This window comes from Camelus ferus, chromosome 5 (assembly GCF_009834535.1).
Source record: "Camelus ferus isolate YT-003-E chromosome 5, BCGSAC_Cfer_1.0, whole genome shotgun sequence".
In the NCBI taxonomy this organism is placed as follows: Eukaryota; Metazoa; Chordata; class Mammalia; order Artiodactyla; family Camelidae; genus Camelus; species Camelus ferus.
Genome location: NC_045700.1, coordinates 71,884,134 through 71,902,931, shown reverse-complemented (window position 1 = coordinate 71,902,931; position 18,798 = coordinate 71,884,134).

Here is an 18,798-nt window from a genome sequence, read left to right as displayed (position 1 = left end):
ACAAAACAAAACACCACTTCATGTCCTTACTATTCTCATTTTGCTGTTAACTGTTGAAAATCTTGGCATGAACTTGCAGTGTCTGCAGTCTAGTCTTTGAAGTTTCTGTGCCTTATTCTTCTCTATCATTCATGCCCGCATCATTCCATCATCCAAGGGAGCCAATCGAGGCCCTCGTAGGTACCAGGGACCGGGGTCAGAACACTCATCCTTTGTGTCCTCACAGCACAATTGAAGCAATCTGCCCCTAAAAGGTTAGGGCCCAATAGGCGATAGTTACATTGCATGGGATCAAACTGGGTAAATATCACAATGAAAGTAATCATTTTAACAAAGATTTCACAAAGAAAGAATTAAAGCCATAGCCTTATCAGTTTGTTTAATATAAAAAGAAAAAATGACAGAGGATTTTTTTAGAGTTTAAGTTATAGAAATGCAACTGTGCCTGTGTGATAGCAGTGCAGCATTCTAGAAGAATTAAAATAATAGAACATATCTTACTGAAGAGATTTAATTTTTTAAATCCACTCATGTTAGAGGCAAGATCTGTATCCTGCACATTGGAAAAAAAAAAAATTCAGGCAGCACGAAAGAGCATATGGTGAAAAGTCTTTCTCCTTCTTCTGAACCCCAGTTTCTCAAATCCCCTCCCCAAAGATAAGTACGGCAACTATGGTTACCGGATTTTTGTGTGTCTTTCCATAGATAGTCTATGATTATGCAAACACAGAGATCCTCATTTCTTTTCTTTTTTACAAAAACGATAGCACACTATACATGCTGTTCCCAGTCTCGCTTTTTTTAAGTTAATAGTTTTATCTTAAGACTGGTCCACGTTAGCAATGACAGGTCTGCTTCATTCTTCTTAACCTTTGTGTAGTATTTCATTGTGTGGTTATACATAATTTATTTAACCAATTACCTTTTAAGGTTTTTTTTTTTTAAACAGTCTTTTGCTATTGCAAACAGTAACATGTCCAGTATTCTGGTACCCACACAGGTTTACCCCTGCAGGATGTCTTCCCGGAAATAGAGTTGCTGAGCTCAAGGAAACTTATGTGTCTGGTAATCTCCTTGCCTTTCAACAACAATTTGGAGATTTTAAAAGATCCATCCTCCTCACTACCTTGCCATCTGGCCCTTCTCCAGACTTGTTGACTCTAATTTCTTTATCCTGGAGATTCTTAGCCCCACTGACCATCGTAATCACCACGGGGTTTTTTGAAAATACCAATACCAATCTCAGGGATTCTGTTTTCATCAGTGATTCCAATGTGTAGCTAGTGAGGTCTAGTTCCCAGTCCTGCTCCTTCTCAGGGCATCCTTCAATCTGTTCCTAGACAGAAAGTAATCTGAAACAGTAAAGAAAGCACAGGAAATTTCTCTATCAAACCGTTTGTAAGGTCAATCATTTATATGATAAATACATAAATTATTTATATTCCTTCAGGATAGAATAGAGTTTCCTCTTTCTCCTTGCTCTTGTCTCCCTCTTTTACCTTTTAACTGGTTTACCTTAAATAGCCCCAGAGATGTCGCTGAGTCCTCTGCTGCTTTATTAAATGTGGGCTGAAAAATCAGTATTAGTAGAAGTCAGGAGCAAAATCAGGAGTCAGGTACAAGTTGATTATGATCTGAACCCCTCGCTACATGACTGTTAGAGATCCTTGGTTTTTCTCTTTTTTCATACACACAAACACACACACACACATTTTGTTTCATTCTGTCTTGCCTTCTTTCTGTCCTTCTCTTTTTCTTTTTCATGCTTCTGTTTGTCACTTCTGTGACCAATATAGCAATGAGTTGCTATAAGGATCAGATTATGGCTGATAGTATCCTGTCCCAAGAATTCCCTACTGTTTGTGCCCAATAGGGTGAGGTTATTACATAAGTTCCCCTGTGCTTAATGTTGCAAAGCACCTATTGTTATTCTTTGATAGCTGTTCATGGTTAGAAGCTCATCCGCTCCAGAGGAAAGCTGATGAAATACGTAACCCTTTGCTTTAGCTGCTCATTTACAGATGCTGGAAGCTCTAATCGGGGCATCTTTATAAAGCTGCTTTATAACAATTAAGCTAGCTGTGGTAGGAAATTAGTTCCAGCATGTTTTATGGGCAGCTACAGTTTTGGTTCAAAGGAAGAAGTGTGTATCTTAGCAATTCCAAAAGGGTAATATTGCAAGCAAATTCTGACACATTTCCATCTCATGGCTGTTTCAGAGAACAGCGGACGCCTCACAACTGCATGCTTCCTTCTACGTAGTAAGTTAATATTATAACGATAACGGATGAACTGCAGAGGGATGGGGGTGGAAGATGTTCTCTGCTGGGAGTGGAATGATGTGCCCTTAGTATGATAAGCCGATTCCATTCCATTAAATCACAAATCTGTCTCCTCTCTGTGCATCCCACATGAATGGCTGAAGAAAAATTGTGGAATTGCTAACACTAGCTGCAGCTGCCAGGAAATGATACTAATTAGTTTAATTTGCAATAACACAAGCACTTAACTCTCCAAATAATCTAAGTTAGTAAGTCAGTTTTTATGTTATGACATTGACATGTTTAAGAGACTCTGGAGCACTGCTTTTTTGACCTTTGACACACATTTCTGATAAAGGAGCACATCAAAGATGTTTTGTTTTCCTTCTCCATGATTCTTTCATCTGTTTTAGTGCAAATTATTTGATCAATGAGCTGGTTTGGTAGCCTTACATAACAGAAAAGAAACTGAGATTGCTGTCTTAAAAAGCATACGTTAGCCAAAAGATTATATTTGCAAAAAGATGACATCTCTTAGATCACTAAATCCCCTAGAAATCATGTGTTCACATTTAATTCCATCCATTTTTTCCCCTTTGCCCTCTTTTGGTGATTGTCAGCTTGGGAGAGGGGAGCTCAACTGGTGAGTTTCACTTTCTCCTCTTATTCCGTCTCTTTTCTCCGTTCTCAGACGCAGCGACTGCTACCGTTTCTGCTCCTTCCCCTGACAGGCGAGTGTTCAATGTCTCTCTCTCCTTTCCCTTTTCCATACATTTGGTATCAGCATCTCTTTCAGAAACCCAAGTGGGAAAAAGCTCTCAAAAACAGTCTCCTCCACGTTAAACAACCTTTATGTGGGGTCTCCCCAGGTCCCTCTGACTTGGGAGTTGGCAGTCGGACGTGCTTTCTGTTTCTTTCCAGTTGCTCCTTTCTTCGTGTCCTAGCCATTTTCATTCCACACAAGACCAGGGGTTTGTGTCTGCCACAAAGCACAGGAACAATTCCAGACCTGAATGGAATCCTTGACCAATTATCTGTTTACATCAGGGAAGGTGACCTGGGTGATCTGATTCCTGCTCTCAGCCCTCTGGGCTACAAACAGCTTTTTATAAGCATTTGCTATTTTCATCATAGTTTCAATTTCTCAGTCACATTCTTATTTTTTTAAATTTCATTATAAAGCTTAACCCTGATCTGTGAAGTCTGTTAAGACATTGAAAAGAGAAGAATTAGGAATTTCTGCTGTTATTCAAATGGGAGAAAAGGTGTCTGGCCTTGTGGAGAGATTTTATTCATAGCCACGCAGGTTTGAACTCATACAGCGATTTTCAAAGAAAGGGTTGGATTTAAGTTTTCCCTTCCCCTCCCAATTGTGATTCCGAGGGAAAAGCAAAATGTTACTTTTTTTCTGGAAGATTTAATCCTAGCCAATGAGAGCTAAATTTAAGATCAAGCACCAAATGGCTGTAGGATAATGCTCTGCTAAGTCTTGCTTCTAAAATCAATTACTGGGGAAACAAGAACAAGTTTCACAGGTTAAAAACTCTGCAACAGTCAGGTCTCTTTTCCAAGGGGTGTATAAAGTTGTTGTCAAATCTGAAAATTCATTCCAAAGATGGGTTGGACACCCTTGACATGGGGAGGGCGGTGTCGGGGCAGTGCACAATGTTCAGGGAAGGGCGTTAAAATTGGGTTCCAACACTTGCCCAGTTTGGAAATTCTACCTCACTGGCGCATGTATCACTGAAGCCACTATAGTTAACATTCTGTCAATGTTTCCATCATAAATAAGCCTCAGTGTTGAAAGCTTTATAATTTGGTTATAAAAATTTGCTTTCTACTAAAATTTGACAGGATACACAAGATCCAATTGTCCCAGAGAGAGATTGTTTTAAAAACATTTGAGGGGAATAAATAAAGAAAGATTAACATATTGGGAAATGAGAATCAGAAGCTTTACTGTATTTTCTTTTTTTTTGCTGGTCTAAACATTGACATATTTAGATAAATCTTGGCCCTAAAGTAAAATTTTAGAAAGAATTCACTTATTCACTGGTAATTGCTGGAAAAACGTGTCTCCAGTGTCCCCTCCCTCTCCCTCCAACATTCAGGGGCATCTTAGGTGGTTTTTAGTGATATAGAGAAACAGAGACTATACATTGACAGCCCAATATATTACAGATTATTGGGGGAAAGGTGCTAAGGCTTTTCCCCCTTGCTCTAACCTAATTTAGCTTTCCAGTGTCTATTTTATTTTTTTCCTAAATATTTTAAGTGATTAACATCAAGGACCTAGATTACTAATTACCATTCAGCCTAAGGATAACTCCCATAGGTTTACTAGATTTAGCTAAAATAATGCTAAAGTAGAGAAGTTTAAAAAAATTAGGCATCAGGAACCCAGGTATCTAACCAGGGTCCTGCTGCCAGTCGGTCGTGTGACCTTAAATCATATCATCTAATCTCTGTGGAGATTTCAGTTTTCTCAGCTGTAAAGTGTGAACGCTGACATTCTAGTTCTTTGTGCCTATCAGCACGATTTTGTCATTTCCGGTGGAGAGGGGACGGTTTATGCAGGCGCAGAGTTCCCGCAGAACACTTTGTGAACATCTCTTGTTGCATTAACAGAGCCCGTAGCTTCCAAAATGGTTTGGGGAGGGCTTTTCTCTCATAGAATCCCCAAGCTTTGCAGGGAATGCTTTGGGTTTTAGCGACACATATTTAGCTGTATGTATGGCTGTAATGACTGGATAATAACAATGCCTGTGTAAACTGGGTATTTTATGAAGCACTTTTGAATACACAATCTTGTTTAATTCTCACAAAGCCCCTAGAACATAGGTGTTGTTTCCGTTGTATAGAAGAGAGCTGAGATCAGCCAGATTCAGTTACCTGGCCAAAGCGGTCAGTGCTGGGCATTCTGAAACTAAATTTTGTCCTCTTTCTGCACACAGCTCCCTAACTTTAATTTCTATGAAAACATTCATTTAAAAATTAGTAGAACTTATTTTAAAAATCTGTATGCCTGAGAGGACATGTCTCTACGTATGTGCATGTTCACGTGTGAACAGGTGCTTTTGTTTTTGTCCCGCGGCTCTGATATTCTTAAAAGAGGCAGCAAAACATCCTTGTGCTCCACCTCTGAGCCTCAGCCCATCAGTGTTCAGATATTGGGATTAATACTGAGCTACAGGCCTGCTAAACTCTAGCTGCCAGGAGGCTCTCTCTCTGGCTTGTTTAGCCACTTCAAAGTAGCCAAGAAATACAGAAGCTCTTAGATTCTTACAGCTGAGTGAGCTTTTTGACATCATTTAAAAAAATTTTTTAAACAATTTTGTGTGTGTGTGTGTGTGTGGAGGTAATTAGGTTTATTTGTGTATTTATTTATTTATTTTAATGGAGGTACTGGGGATTGAACCCAGGACCCTGTGCATCCTAAGCATGTGCTCTACCATTGAGTTGTATCCTCCCCTGCTTTTTGATATTATTTAGGCCCAGGATCTCATTTTTCCAGAAGAAGAAACAAAAGCCGCAAAGCCTGAGACTTTACCCAGCTGGCTGGTGGAAGATCAGGGCCCAGAACCTGGTGCCTAAAGTCAGACCCAGTGTCATTCCCACAATGCCATGGCAGCCTCATCATCTTCACGTAGTCCAGTCGGACCTTTGCAGAGAAAGGTCACAGTGGCCTATTTAAATGAATGGATAAGCTACTCATTTAAGGTCTAACAAGGGCACCTAAGACAGGCAGGTATGGCTGTGGTTTATGAAGCTGTGTCAACTCCTCTGTCTTCACACATTATGTGCATCCATCCCTCACAAGCACACCTCTATTTTCCTTAGCATCATTCCTCTTTTTCCCCAAGTTCTACAGTTTTCCCTGTCTCCTTCTGCCCCACTCCCAACATATACACATATGTGACATAATGACCACTTACCAACATTTGCAAATCTTACTTAGTTCTTTAAGCTTATATACATATAATTCTCAACGCTCTGATCTCTGAAACATGAAAGAAATTCAACCTTTAATTCAAAACAGCTGATTAAGGGTTCTTCGTGTTCAGAACAAACGAAAAAAGCGCTCTCTGTTTTCGACTATGGTACCCAAACTGACAAAATAGATGAGTTCCATGACTTGCTCAGATTACAGTAGGACAGGGCAGGGGATGGAGTAGGGGAAGAAAGTAAAGGGAACAAAGACGGAAGAGCCGTCTTTTTGGAGTGAGTGGAACAGCAGTAATATCTAGAATGTAAGATGGACTTCCATATTTCTGGTCAAATATTCAAGACCTCAGCTTTGGAAAAAAATGAAAAAGAACAATGCATTCCCTTACCAGAAATATTCAGCAGTTTTGCATCATAAATCAGTTGTTTGAAACCAAAAAAACCTAGCTATTATCCTCTCCTATTACAACAGCAACCACAATAGTGAAGTCAAACTGACATTTTGGTCTTCTCCGGGGGGCAGGGCCAGACCTGCTGGGAATGGTACCCACAGGGGACAACATTCTGGTTTTACTTCTTAAATTCATTATTATTCAAAACCTGCTGTAATCCAGATAACATCCCTGGTTTCAAAGAGATATCACTTGCCTTTGTGATTTTGTCTACACATCAATAAACAGAGTTTGAAGATTCTGAGGAATTAAAGAAGGTCTTGGAATCAGGCAAGTAAATTGAAGAAAATAAGCGAGATGTTGATTATATAGACTCATTCAAAATACCGAGCTATTAGGCAGCACACATAAAACATTCAGAATATCCACTGGACTGAGCAATCCCAATGCAACTTTAATGTCCTTTAGTCCCTGAGTTGCATTGCATTTACTAAGCTCTGTCTGGGGAAATAACATGAATAGGGTGACTATTTGAAGGGACAGAGTTCTTTTCTCACCTTAACTTTAGAATCTAGATCATTCCCAGGAAATTCACCATAATGAAGCCCCTGGCAATTGGGACCATATAAGCCTATACCTTGACTCTTAGGGCAGGAAAATGCAATAGAAAAAATAAGGGATGGCTTCTATTGGCTTGTAGGGCTGCAGTAAAAGTATGCTGTATGTCTCTACGAGACGAAAATTCAGTTCGAGGTTTGCAGTTATTCCTGGCATGTCCCCCAGGAGTTCTTTAATATTTGCAACTGAGGGGGGGCAGCTGGGAACAGCTCTGTGGTAGTGAGCATGTTTATCATGCACGAGGTCTTGGGTTCATTCCCCAGTACTGGCATATAAATAAATTAATTAATGAAAAAATATTTGCAATTGCGTCAACACGGCCCTCTTCTTCCAAAGCAGAAGCCACTTTGCCTGTTGAGGTACACAGGTGATGTCTATCTGTTACTCGCCCCCTTTTACAAAGACCAGCTTTAAGGCTAAATGTGTTTGTTCAAAATGCTTCCTCCCCCCCCCCCCCCAAGTCACCAGGGCTGCTCACTGTAACTAGTAATTTAGGAACAATAAGAACACTTTTCAGTCGAATTACAATGTGGTTGTCTGATACCCAGAATGCCCCCTTGTCAAAGCTGCACTTATAATCAACATGAGAAATGCAGGGTTAGCTGGCAGCGGCCTTGGAGAAAGGAGTAGGTGGAAGGGAGCCTTGTGCCACGTCAGTGCCTGTCTGATGGAACTTCGTTTTCTCCCCCTAGGACACATCACATCAGTACAGAATTATCCCAATCTAGGCACCACCCCACTCCAACTTGGGTTGCTGTCACCTTTCCTGGCACAAGAAATCAATACCAGATGTGCCAGGCCTCCAGTAAGACAACAGAGATCATCGGGTACTTCATAATACACTCAGAACTTTCCCTAGAGCTTACACACAATTAAATTAAACTCTTGGGATTCATGCTTCAACAGAGTCTAACACTGGAAAATTGCACCTCAGTTTGAACAAGTAAAATTTTCAAATGTCCCTTAAAATAATGCACAATAGCCAGATTTACTCTCTTTCTCATATTACTGATTAAAACTCACAATACTGATTAATTACAGCTTACTTTGATGAAGTACATATTAAGATAAGACAAAGGCACTCAAATTTTCATCTGCAGGGGTCTGAAGGTTGTTGGGTGTTTTTAAGTATTTAGTATTTTTCATTAGAAGCATGAAGGCCAGTCTTGCTTAGATGATGAGATGAAGGGTTGGGAGAAGCTGGAAGCTGTCACAGGTGTTAGTTACTCTTGTACAACCACAGGGTTTATTTCCACCTGGACATGCAGTGCTGGTCACTACATCTCAAAGAATACAAAACAGACTGTCAATTTATCCGTAGACGGGTATGGAAAATGATCCTGCTTTTAAGGAGTTTCTCTGCTGAGATTAGACAGTAAAAGTAGCACCTTTCTCTCAGAAAAGATGAAAGCTGATCAAAGTTAAATCATAAAAGGTGTCAACACCCATTTACCTAAGCTCAGATGACCAGATCTAGGAAAAGAATTGTTTTGGATCAAGGAAAGAGAAGTTCAAGTTTCAGAGCATTCTTAACAATCTTGTTCTGTCCACTACTTGAGAAACTAGCTTATTCAGAGTTTAGATGGGAGCACAGATGCCAATTTCTAATTGGTGGTGATGGGGAGATGGGGCTACTTGGGGAACGCCTTTTTAATTTTCTTACATGCTCACACGAGGATGCCAATTGCCTCTGGCACCCCTCTGTACTGGAGAGGCATGGGAGGTCTGACACAGGATGGTGTTCCCTTTGTTCTATGACTCTGAGGAGGAGAAATGAAGAGTCGTATATTTTCATTGAGCTTTCAGGCTACAGTGGTATGGAAACAGGAGCAGGAGGCTTTAGGGGCTAACTTTTTCTAGCAGAAATAGAAATAGTCATACTACGTTATTTATCATCATATTGTTACAATGACTATTATTATTTCCCTTAAAAAAGGAATATGTCCAGGTCTGAAAAACCTCACTGATAATAACTTCTATATAAATTCAAGAATCGTAGGACACCACATTGCACTGAATGCATAAATAAAAGCCAAAATAAAATAAAAGCTTTGGTGCCATTTTCTTTGCCTTAGTCACTGGAAACCTATGGATCATGAATGCAAATTAAAAACAAATGTTTAAAAGTGCATGGTGCGGCTTATTCAAGAACAGCATAGCCTTGATCTTTGGATGTTACTTGGACTTTCAGACCTGTCCTAAGAGGACCACGAGACAGAAATTCTAAATGTCTCCACTAGAGGCTGCTTTGAGCCAGGGCCCCCCTCAGTGGGAGAAGAGTAACTGTGCTGCTGGGGGTTCATCTGGCCCCCGGGGCTCTCCAGCCAGATCCTGGGCTTCTGGGGACCTAGAAAAATCCAACATGTAATTTCCCAGTGGCCTCCTCTTCATGAGGACCTGTGGTGTGTATGACACCAAGATAGACCCCAGGACTGGTCATTGTCACTGTAGCTTCTCAGGATCAACTATTCCCGCTAACAGGCAGAGGGGAAATCAGGGGAAAAGAAAACTTTTAATGACTCGTCTAGTTCCTGAAAGAGCCTGACGACCACGTTTCCCCTTGAAAGAGAGACGCTCTTTATAACACGCTGACAAGGATGTAAAGGAGAAGAAAAACAAAAGGGGCTGGAGGTTAAGAAGTCAGGCAATGTGTCCCCTTTCCCCCACCGTCCTATGGGGGCAAGTATCATTCAAACCCCTGAAGCTTAAAAAGGATTTTATTTTCTCGTCTGGGTTTAAACTTTGAGATGATATCATTTGGAGTGCAAGTACTGTTACCCTGGGCCCCATCGTATTAAGGATTTTAATCTGTGAAGATGTCGGTAGTGGCTCCGAGTGTCTTATTGTAGGGAAGTTATGAAAGTTGGTTTCAGCAGCACTGGGAACCCTGGCGTCGTTCTGACCCTCAAACTCCTGACTTAGCTCACATCGCCATTCCAGTGGGGCTACCTCTCCAGCTACATGGTGTTGGAAACCTAGGCTTCTTTTGACAATTGCTAAGAGCTGGGGTGGGGGGTTGGGGGGAAATAATCCATAAAGTGATTTTTTTTTCCCTAAATGTTAACTCAGAGTACCTTATCTCTGCCGCTGCCCTAACTACCTCACTAATTCTGGTAGCAAAGTCATGCTGTTAAGGAAATAGCTGATTTAAACAAAGCAGGGGTATTTTTAGAACAATAAAAAAAAAAAACCCTATTCATGATATCTAATTATGCAAACTGTGAACAAGAAGATGCTAGTCTTGCATTAGCTGAGACTTGACTCCTGTTGTAATTTGCTCTTTTTTCGCAGCAGAAAGCGATTCTTTTCTGCCGCTTTCCTGCCTTCGCGTGGCTCGGCGCTCCTGGCAGACGCGGTGCAGGTCACCGCAAAGTGTGTCTGTTGCCGAGGTAGACTGCAGTTAGGGAGCGTGGCAGGATAATGTATTGTAATGCAGATTACGGTGGTTTGCTGCTGCGTGATTCACGGATATGATTGCATCTAATTTCAGAAATAAGTGGGACCGTCTGCTCTTTTGTGTTAGCTGAAAAGCTGCTCGACGGCATTCAAATGACTGCTGCCTTTGCCACGAGAAAAGAAACCCACCCATATCACAGCAGTGACTTTCCCCATTGTACCCCTCAAATTCAGCACTGTGTTGGTTTTTATGAGAATCGTACTTCTTTTATCTTTCCGCCGAAAAACAGTGTGGTCCGGTGTTTGGGGGAGTGGGTATATTTTGTTTTATTAAATTTTCTCATCTCGTCCTCTTGGAGACGGACCGTGCTAAATGTTCGTTTTCCTCACTCTCTCCTGTGGTTCTGTGACAACGCTCCTCTGCTCCTGGAAGAAAACACCTCCACCTAAACCCTTCAGAGAGAAGTGACTTAGCTTCTCGCTGTCTGGTCACTTCTATGGGGCCTGTGGATAACTGGAGACTTTGCCACTGAGAAATAATTACACTTTTGATTATTAATCGGATGCTTTAGGTTGCTGACTTTTTATCAGTTTGTAGGGTTTTGTTTAACTTTCCAGCTCCCTGGCCTCCACTTCTAAGGGAGGCAGTTCTCCAAAAGCAGACGAATCCTGCACACACACTTTCCTCCTCTTTGACCACACACAGTCCTCTCCCCTTTATGAAATCAGCCTCCCCAGTTTGAGTTTGCATCCCCCTAATTATGTGCTTTCTTAAATGTTTGTTTTCCGTTGCTCTAACTTTGGTTTTGCATATCGCTCTAAAAAAGCCCACAGAAACAAGTTAACTATACTTTTCATTCCAAACAGAAATTAAACCTAGGTAACAAACCCTTTGGCAGGAAAACAGTGGGATTTCCCAACGAGCCACATGAACGCAGAGGATGTTGGAAGCCAGCAGAGTCACTTGGGACCCACAGATCCCCGAGGTTAACAGGAGGGGACATCTAACAAAGGTCTGTGAAGAAGCGATCCACAATTTAACACTGATGCTTAATTTTGTTCGGACTCTTTATGTGATAAAACCAATCGCGGCCATTTTTCCTTTCTTATTTAACACTTAGAAAAGTTCAAAGCTGTGCATAAGCACAAGGTGAAGGATGTGAAACCAGAGGGGAAATCTTTGAACAGAGGCACCTCCTTCATCCTGACTGACTCTTCAGAGAGGCTGACCCTAGTTCCCCGAGCTGGAGGTTTTGTGATGGTCGACCTTTATTGGACGTACAATAAATACGAATCTATAGAACAATGAACTCTGCTAAGTGGAGTTATTATATGACTCTATTTTCTGCTATGATCTTTGCACATCATCCCGTATTTGGTCTTTAAGGTTGATTCATTTGGGTGGATGAGAGTGTAAGAGATTACAATGCATGTAAAATTCTACCAATTTTTTTTTTTTAGATGCAATTGTTCATGGTGTAAACTCCAAAGACTGTCTGATACCTGGGCCATTTGTGCAATAGTTTTCACTGATCTTCACCAAAAAGAGCTAAAGGACTGAGGCTGTCGGGTTATAAGCCAGAACGTTTGGTAAGATATGGAAGATTTCTTCTCCAGCACAATGACTGTCAGAAAGCACCTGAGTATCCAAGATGGAAGGCCCAGCACCCCTCTGCACCCACACATTAAAGTATCTGCTCGGGGAAGAGCGTAATTCTCTCTTGGACGTGAAACTCTAAGTGGGACAGAAAGCTCATTAGGAAACAAACTTTTCAAAGAACAGAGGATTTAGTTCCTTTAATATTTTTAAACTAATTATACTGATTAAATATCTCTTCCTCTTATTCTAAGTATTAACAATCTATTTCAAAGGAAAACATCCTAACCTAGGAATATTTGGAGAAGGCTGTAACTCGCACCAAACATCTTTTCCCACCTTCACTTTGTAGATCTACCTGGCTTAAGACATAAAGCCGGGAGAAGAGCAATATGGCTAGGAGTGGGGGCCAGTTCCTAAATTCCAAATCCTTAATTCCATTATAAAATTATAAGTTAAACTCTTTCTGAGGCACAATAAGGGAAAAAAGTGTTCGTTGTTACCCAGTGATACAGCTTTACTGTGATGCTGAGGTGAGTCAGGAAAGTAAACAGGAGAAGAGACCAAATCCACCAAAACAATAGTGGTTTGAATTGGGAGCTAAGAAATTTAGGTTCCCTCCTGGTACCAGCTGACTAGAGAAAGTCTCAGTCACATCATCTGTAAAATGGGGAGTTATTCTACTGTCCTTTACAGAGGTGCAAAAATTGAGAAGTTTCTCTAAATGCGTTTAAAAATATGTATTATTTTATTAAGAGTTTGGGATTAACATAAAACACATTACTATATATAAAATAGGTAAACAGTAAGGACCTATTGTATAGCACAGGGAACAATGTTCCATTTCTTGTAATAACATAAATGGAAAAGAATCTGAAAAAAATACATATATGTATGTGTATAACTGAATCACTTTGCTGTACACCTGAAACTAACATTGTAAATCAACTACACTTCAATAAAAAACACTTAACAAAAAGAAAAAAATATTTTTAACCTACTGCACATTGTTGGACATAGTGCACACAGCTGGGACTTGAAAGTGAAAAGACACCAGCAAGGGAATGTTAGTGCGACAGGGGTCTGCAGATTCCATGGCGACCCTTGAAGGAATGCAAACAACATCACTATTTATACCTGGGGAAGTGCACTTCGTCACTGACTGGAAATAAAATTGTCCACATTACGGAGGACTTCTCTGTGGAAAACCTAGAGCAGGAAGATGGACAGGTGTGTAGTCTCTTTCCTTGCTGCAGGGAAGGGTAGCCTTCTGACCAGCATAGCCAGTCCGGAGCTTGCATGTGTAAAAGCATCACTGTGTGGAGAGAGGTCTTACCCTCCAGACACAGGAGAGGAAGAGCTTGATGCTCAGTGATGACTTAAGCCCATGCACAGTATTACTAGCTGGTCCACAGAAGCCTTCTGAGTTGACACTCTCCTGCCTCCTCCTGTGCCTGGCTTGGACCACAGGCCAGCATTACTTAGGGAAAAAAACGATTCCCTGTCATTGTTTTTGAGTAATGAGTGGGCAATTACCAAACTCTTCTGGAAACTCCTGTCTTCTCAGAGCCCTAATGGAGCATTTGATTCTGAGTATTGGGAACATAAATAGCAGTGAGGGCGCCCACATATTTCAAAGGCTGTAGAAATTATATTGCACAACTTAAACCACCAGAAGTTAAATGGCTTTCTGAAAGGATACTGCTGGGATATTTTTCATCACTTTTATAATATTTTTTTCCTTGCTGTCATTTAAAATAGATCTTTGGAAACTTGAAACTTAAATCTGTTTCCTTACCAAAAGTTTTCTTTTCAGCATGCACACACACACATATAACTGCTTTGTTATTTTAGGATCACTCATGGACGGGTGGCACTGATTTTTTTTAATCAAAAAAACACATAAAAGCTCTCTCTCCACATATTTTCCCCACACATGCTGCATCTTACAATGGCAAATTAAAGCCACGTAGACCAAAAAAAGAGAGAGAAAGCGAGAGATTCTTACTGCATAGAAGAAAGAGCAATAAGCACAGGTTTCTTTCCAGATAAGTATCCATTATCATTATTTCTTTCTCTCTCTCTTTTTTTTTTTAATATTTCTTTAAAGATTTAATTTTATAAACCAAACATTTCAAAAATAATTGTATTAGGTGCAAGGTTTACTTAATATTTACAGCCAGAGCTCATGGCAAAAACAACCTTCATACTCCATACTCTCTGTACAAGAAGGCTAGCAAGAAAATCTGAATTTCATAATAGCTTGGATTCACATACATTGTTGGTGAAAGTCTGTGAAAATATGCTTTGTATTAGCTCTGCTAACTTTACATTCAGTTTTTCTTTAAAAAATTTAATTGCATTTCCCATTGTTTCTATTGCATTCTTATAGCACAATTTCTGTTCCCTTTGGTAGCTAAAATTACACCTGTAACTGTCCAAAACTATTAGTAAAGTCAGCTGAGCCTGTGGGATAAAGTATCTGTCTTGTATTTCAGACAGATTGTGTTCCAACATCATTGTGGTCAGATTTTTATTAAAAATTCTTCATATTTCTTTTCTCTCTGTGCCAAGCAGATCGCTACATTTTCAACACTTAATCATCTTCATCATCTAAAAATATTTCCACATTAAATGAAAATATTTAAACTTCTTTTTTGATGCAGCAAAACTTAGAACACTGTACGAAGTCTGGTTTTCATAAAGTTTTGCAAAAGGGTGGTGTGCGTATAGAAGTGACTCTATTGTAAATAACTGTCAAGGTCAACTCCAGGAGATATGCAATGGTTAGCCATGGAAGGGTTCTTTCTCTGAGATTTCACATGGGCTACATTGGCAGGGAAGTTTCTTCCCTTTTTCTGAGTGAGGTCTTTAGAAAGTTAGACCTGCCGATGTAAAATTGCTGCTTTGCTCAACAGAGATACTTCCCTCAGTGTCACCGAACCTTTCAAGCTCGTTCATTCGAGGAAGGAGGTACACCAAGATCTGACCCCTTTCCCAAATGGCCCCAGGCAAAAATCCTTAGTGACTTGCTGCTGTAACAGGGTCTAACCAGTAAAACAGAAGCCTCTCTGAGCATTTAGAACAAAGATTTTAATACAGGGGATTAACTGAGGCTGAGAGGGCTTTAAGCCAACAAGAGACAGCTAGGATATCCAGAGATTAACAGGCCAGGGACTGTGAGCTCTCCTAGGCTGGAGGCGTAGAGGGGGAGGTGAAGCTAGCAGGAGCTGGCCCCCCGACAGTCACCGGCTGAGGCTGAAAGGGAGGGGACAGGGTGGCCCTAGATCCGAGCTAGATGGGCCCCTCACCTGGGTCTGTCCTTGAGTGCTCCGGAGCCCACTATGTCCTCCTCCACTTGTGAGCTCCCCCCACCACACCTAGCCTTGGAGGGAGGATAGCTTGGGGCTACAGGGAGGTACCTGCGGCTTCAAAACCTGCACACCTGCTTCTAGGCCACACTAGGACTCTCTGTCCCAATGTCCCGAGCCTAATCCCAGGCTCCCAGGCAGGCCCCAGCTGCAGTGGGCCCCTCCTCCAGTGTCCTCTCTCAGAGGCTAAAGGCTTGGGGCAGCCATGGGCAGCTATTTGAGGTAAGGGGGCTAGAACTGGGACATCTGGACAGGGATATAAAAATAAAATATAAATATAAAATATAAATAGTCAATGACAATATCAGCTCTGGGGAGCAAATGGTACAGTGGTTAAGAAGAAAACTAAGCTGGACTTCAGTTCGGCTATGCCTGTGAGACTGAGCAAATGTACTCAGGGTCCTCCTCTGTAAAATCGGGGTGGTAATAAAACAACCTTTGAGGGTGGAGAGAAGTTAAGTCAGGTAAGTATGTGAAGTGCTTACACGTGCCTGCCCAGCATATAGCCTCACTCAACTCATACCAGCAACTAAAATTCTGCTGTAGGCTGAGCAGTGCTCCCCTAAACGTGTTCCTGTCCTAATCCCCAGAGCCTGTGACTATTTTATGATAAAAGGAAGTTTGCAGATGTGACTAAGTTAAGATTCTTGAGATGGGCAGATTATCCTGGATTATCTGGGTGGGTCCAATGTCGTCACAAGGGTCCTCACAAGAAGGAGACAAGGATGAGAGTTACTAGTTGCAAATGTGACAACAGAAGCAGAAGTTGAAGTGACCAAGGAAGGAGCTGTGGGCCAAGGGATGCAGGCAGCTCCTAGAAGCAGAAAAGGGCCAGACAACGGATTCTCCCCTGAAGCCTCCAGGAGGGATAAAGCCATGTGACACCTTGATTTTAGACTTCTGATCTTCAGAGCTACAAGAGAATAGATCACTGTTGTTTTTTTTAAAGCCACAAAGTATGTGCTGTTTGTTACAGCAGCAGCAGGATACTCATGTAGGTGATTACAGAAAGTCATCTGGACATATATGCATAAAAGACTTAGAAATGTGCCTGGAAAGAGGGAAAATTCCATTTATTTATTTTAAACCTCTAAATCTGGGAACAAATTAAGGATGGTAGAGAGAGAAATATGTACAGTACAAGACCTAATGTCACAAGGAACTTCCCTGTACACAAAGATTCAAGAAAAACTTGGATGTTCTCTGATAACAAAACTCAATTGTAGGCGATTTTAGGATAAAGTCCAGCTTTCTTCTCTCAGTGGATAATTTTTGGCACAAATGTCTTCTCTCTTCCATGGGTCCTCTCTGTGGAAGGACAGAGGAGCAGTGAGGAGCAGGAGCCTGGCAGCCTGGGGGAGAGAGCCCTCAGACGGCTGCTCACCCCCACTGGCTGATGTAATAGTTCACATATTTTGTGGTAGGAGGCCAGTAAGTTTTCAGAGATTTTATGTTGCCTTTATTTTATCCTTGTTTGGAATTTAAAGCTTCTTATCTTTAACATCCATCCAGCAATCACATATCAAACACCTGCTCTGAGCCTTGTGCTCAGCAAAGTACAGGGAGACAGAGATGAATGACAAAGGAAATAGTGTGAGGAGAAAGCTTCTGGTCCAGGGAAAGAGGCAGGTGAGTAGCAAGTAATTACGATAAAATGTGATATGAACTGAAATCTACAAACAGAGTGCTCATATAGCGAATTCAAGAAGTTAAGAAATAACTCTAAGTGGAAGCCCTTTATCCAGGGTTTGAAGGATGAATGAAAATTTATTAAAGAGAAAATGCTGAGGAGAAAAAATGTGCAAAACAACAGTCTCAAAGGGCATGGTATATTCAGGGACTAGTTAGAATTAGAGGTGAGTTGGGGAGAGGGGGAAGATAAAAATGGAACACTAATATGGGTCAGATTATGAAAGGTCTTATATGCCATACCATGGAGGGTAGATAGTGAGGTGGAAATGGAAAAGGCTGAAGAGTGGATGAGTTTACGTTTGACTGTTGAATCTGATATTGCCACTTATTAGCTGTGTAATATTGTGCAAATTATTTCACTTCACTTTCCTCGTGAATAAAACATAAATGGCCAAAAACATATGGAGTGAAATTCCTCCATGAAAAAGCAAATTTAAACAATGAGATTTCTCTGCCCCTAACCCATTGGGCTGGCAAAAATTAGAATGATTGAAAATATTACATGCTGGCCGAAATGATGGGAAGTGGATACTCTTCAACATTATTGGGAGAACTGTAAATCACTGCAACTTATTGGGGAAATATTTGGAAGTACCTAGATTTTTAAGCCATTCCCTTAGGTCTCCTACTCCTCCCCCAGTTATTGCACTACTTCTTGTGGTTTTCTTTCCAATACCCACAGCTCAGAAGGCGTTCCTTTGTAGACAGACTGGCCTCCATTTACCTGATCTGAGCCTACCATCTCTTTCCTGTTAGGACACTGAGTCAGTCCATAAAGCACTTGGCCACATGACGCATTCCCAGTACGTATAGATCCCTTCTTTCCCTCCCTCCATCCCTCCTTCCTCTAAGGGTCTCGGGCTGCCTTTTGAATATTGCGGGGAACTCTTGGATTTCTTCGCACAAGAGAATGGCTTGATCTGTTTTGCTCTCTAGAAAGATGAATCCAATGTTCTGTGAAAAGGGACTTTCATTTGGGAGCAGTAGAAGAGAGAGTGACTTAACCATAGGGCTGGAATCTGCAGATCTTCCTGGGGGACACTCCTAGGACACCATCAGTGGTTGGTTATGGTGAGGAACAGTCAGGGGTGTCTACTGGTTCTGTGGCTTGAAAGAATGATGGATAACTTACTTGTAGTAGAAAATGGGAACCTGAAAGAGGAGGAAGAAGGAAGAAGTAGAGGGGCAGGAAATCTGAAGAAGCAGATAAGGGCTCACTTGCCTTCTCTCACCTTCTTTACTTTGTGAGAAAAGGCAAATGAGGGGGAGGATGAGGGAAGAAAAGTGGACAGCAGCAAACTCAGAATCGCCGTGCAGGATGTGGACAGAACGGACGAGCAAGCCTCCTATCACTGCATGTGAATGACTCCCCTTACTTCTGTGTGCCGAAGGTGATTCAGCTACCAGCCAGCCCAGTCTCCCCTCTCCTGAGATTCAGCTGCAGACTAAACATTTCAACTCGATGTCTCGAAGGAAACTCAAACTTAGGATGTCCCCTCCTGAGCTCATGGCGTACCTCCAAATCC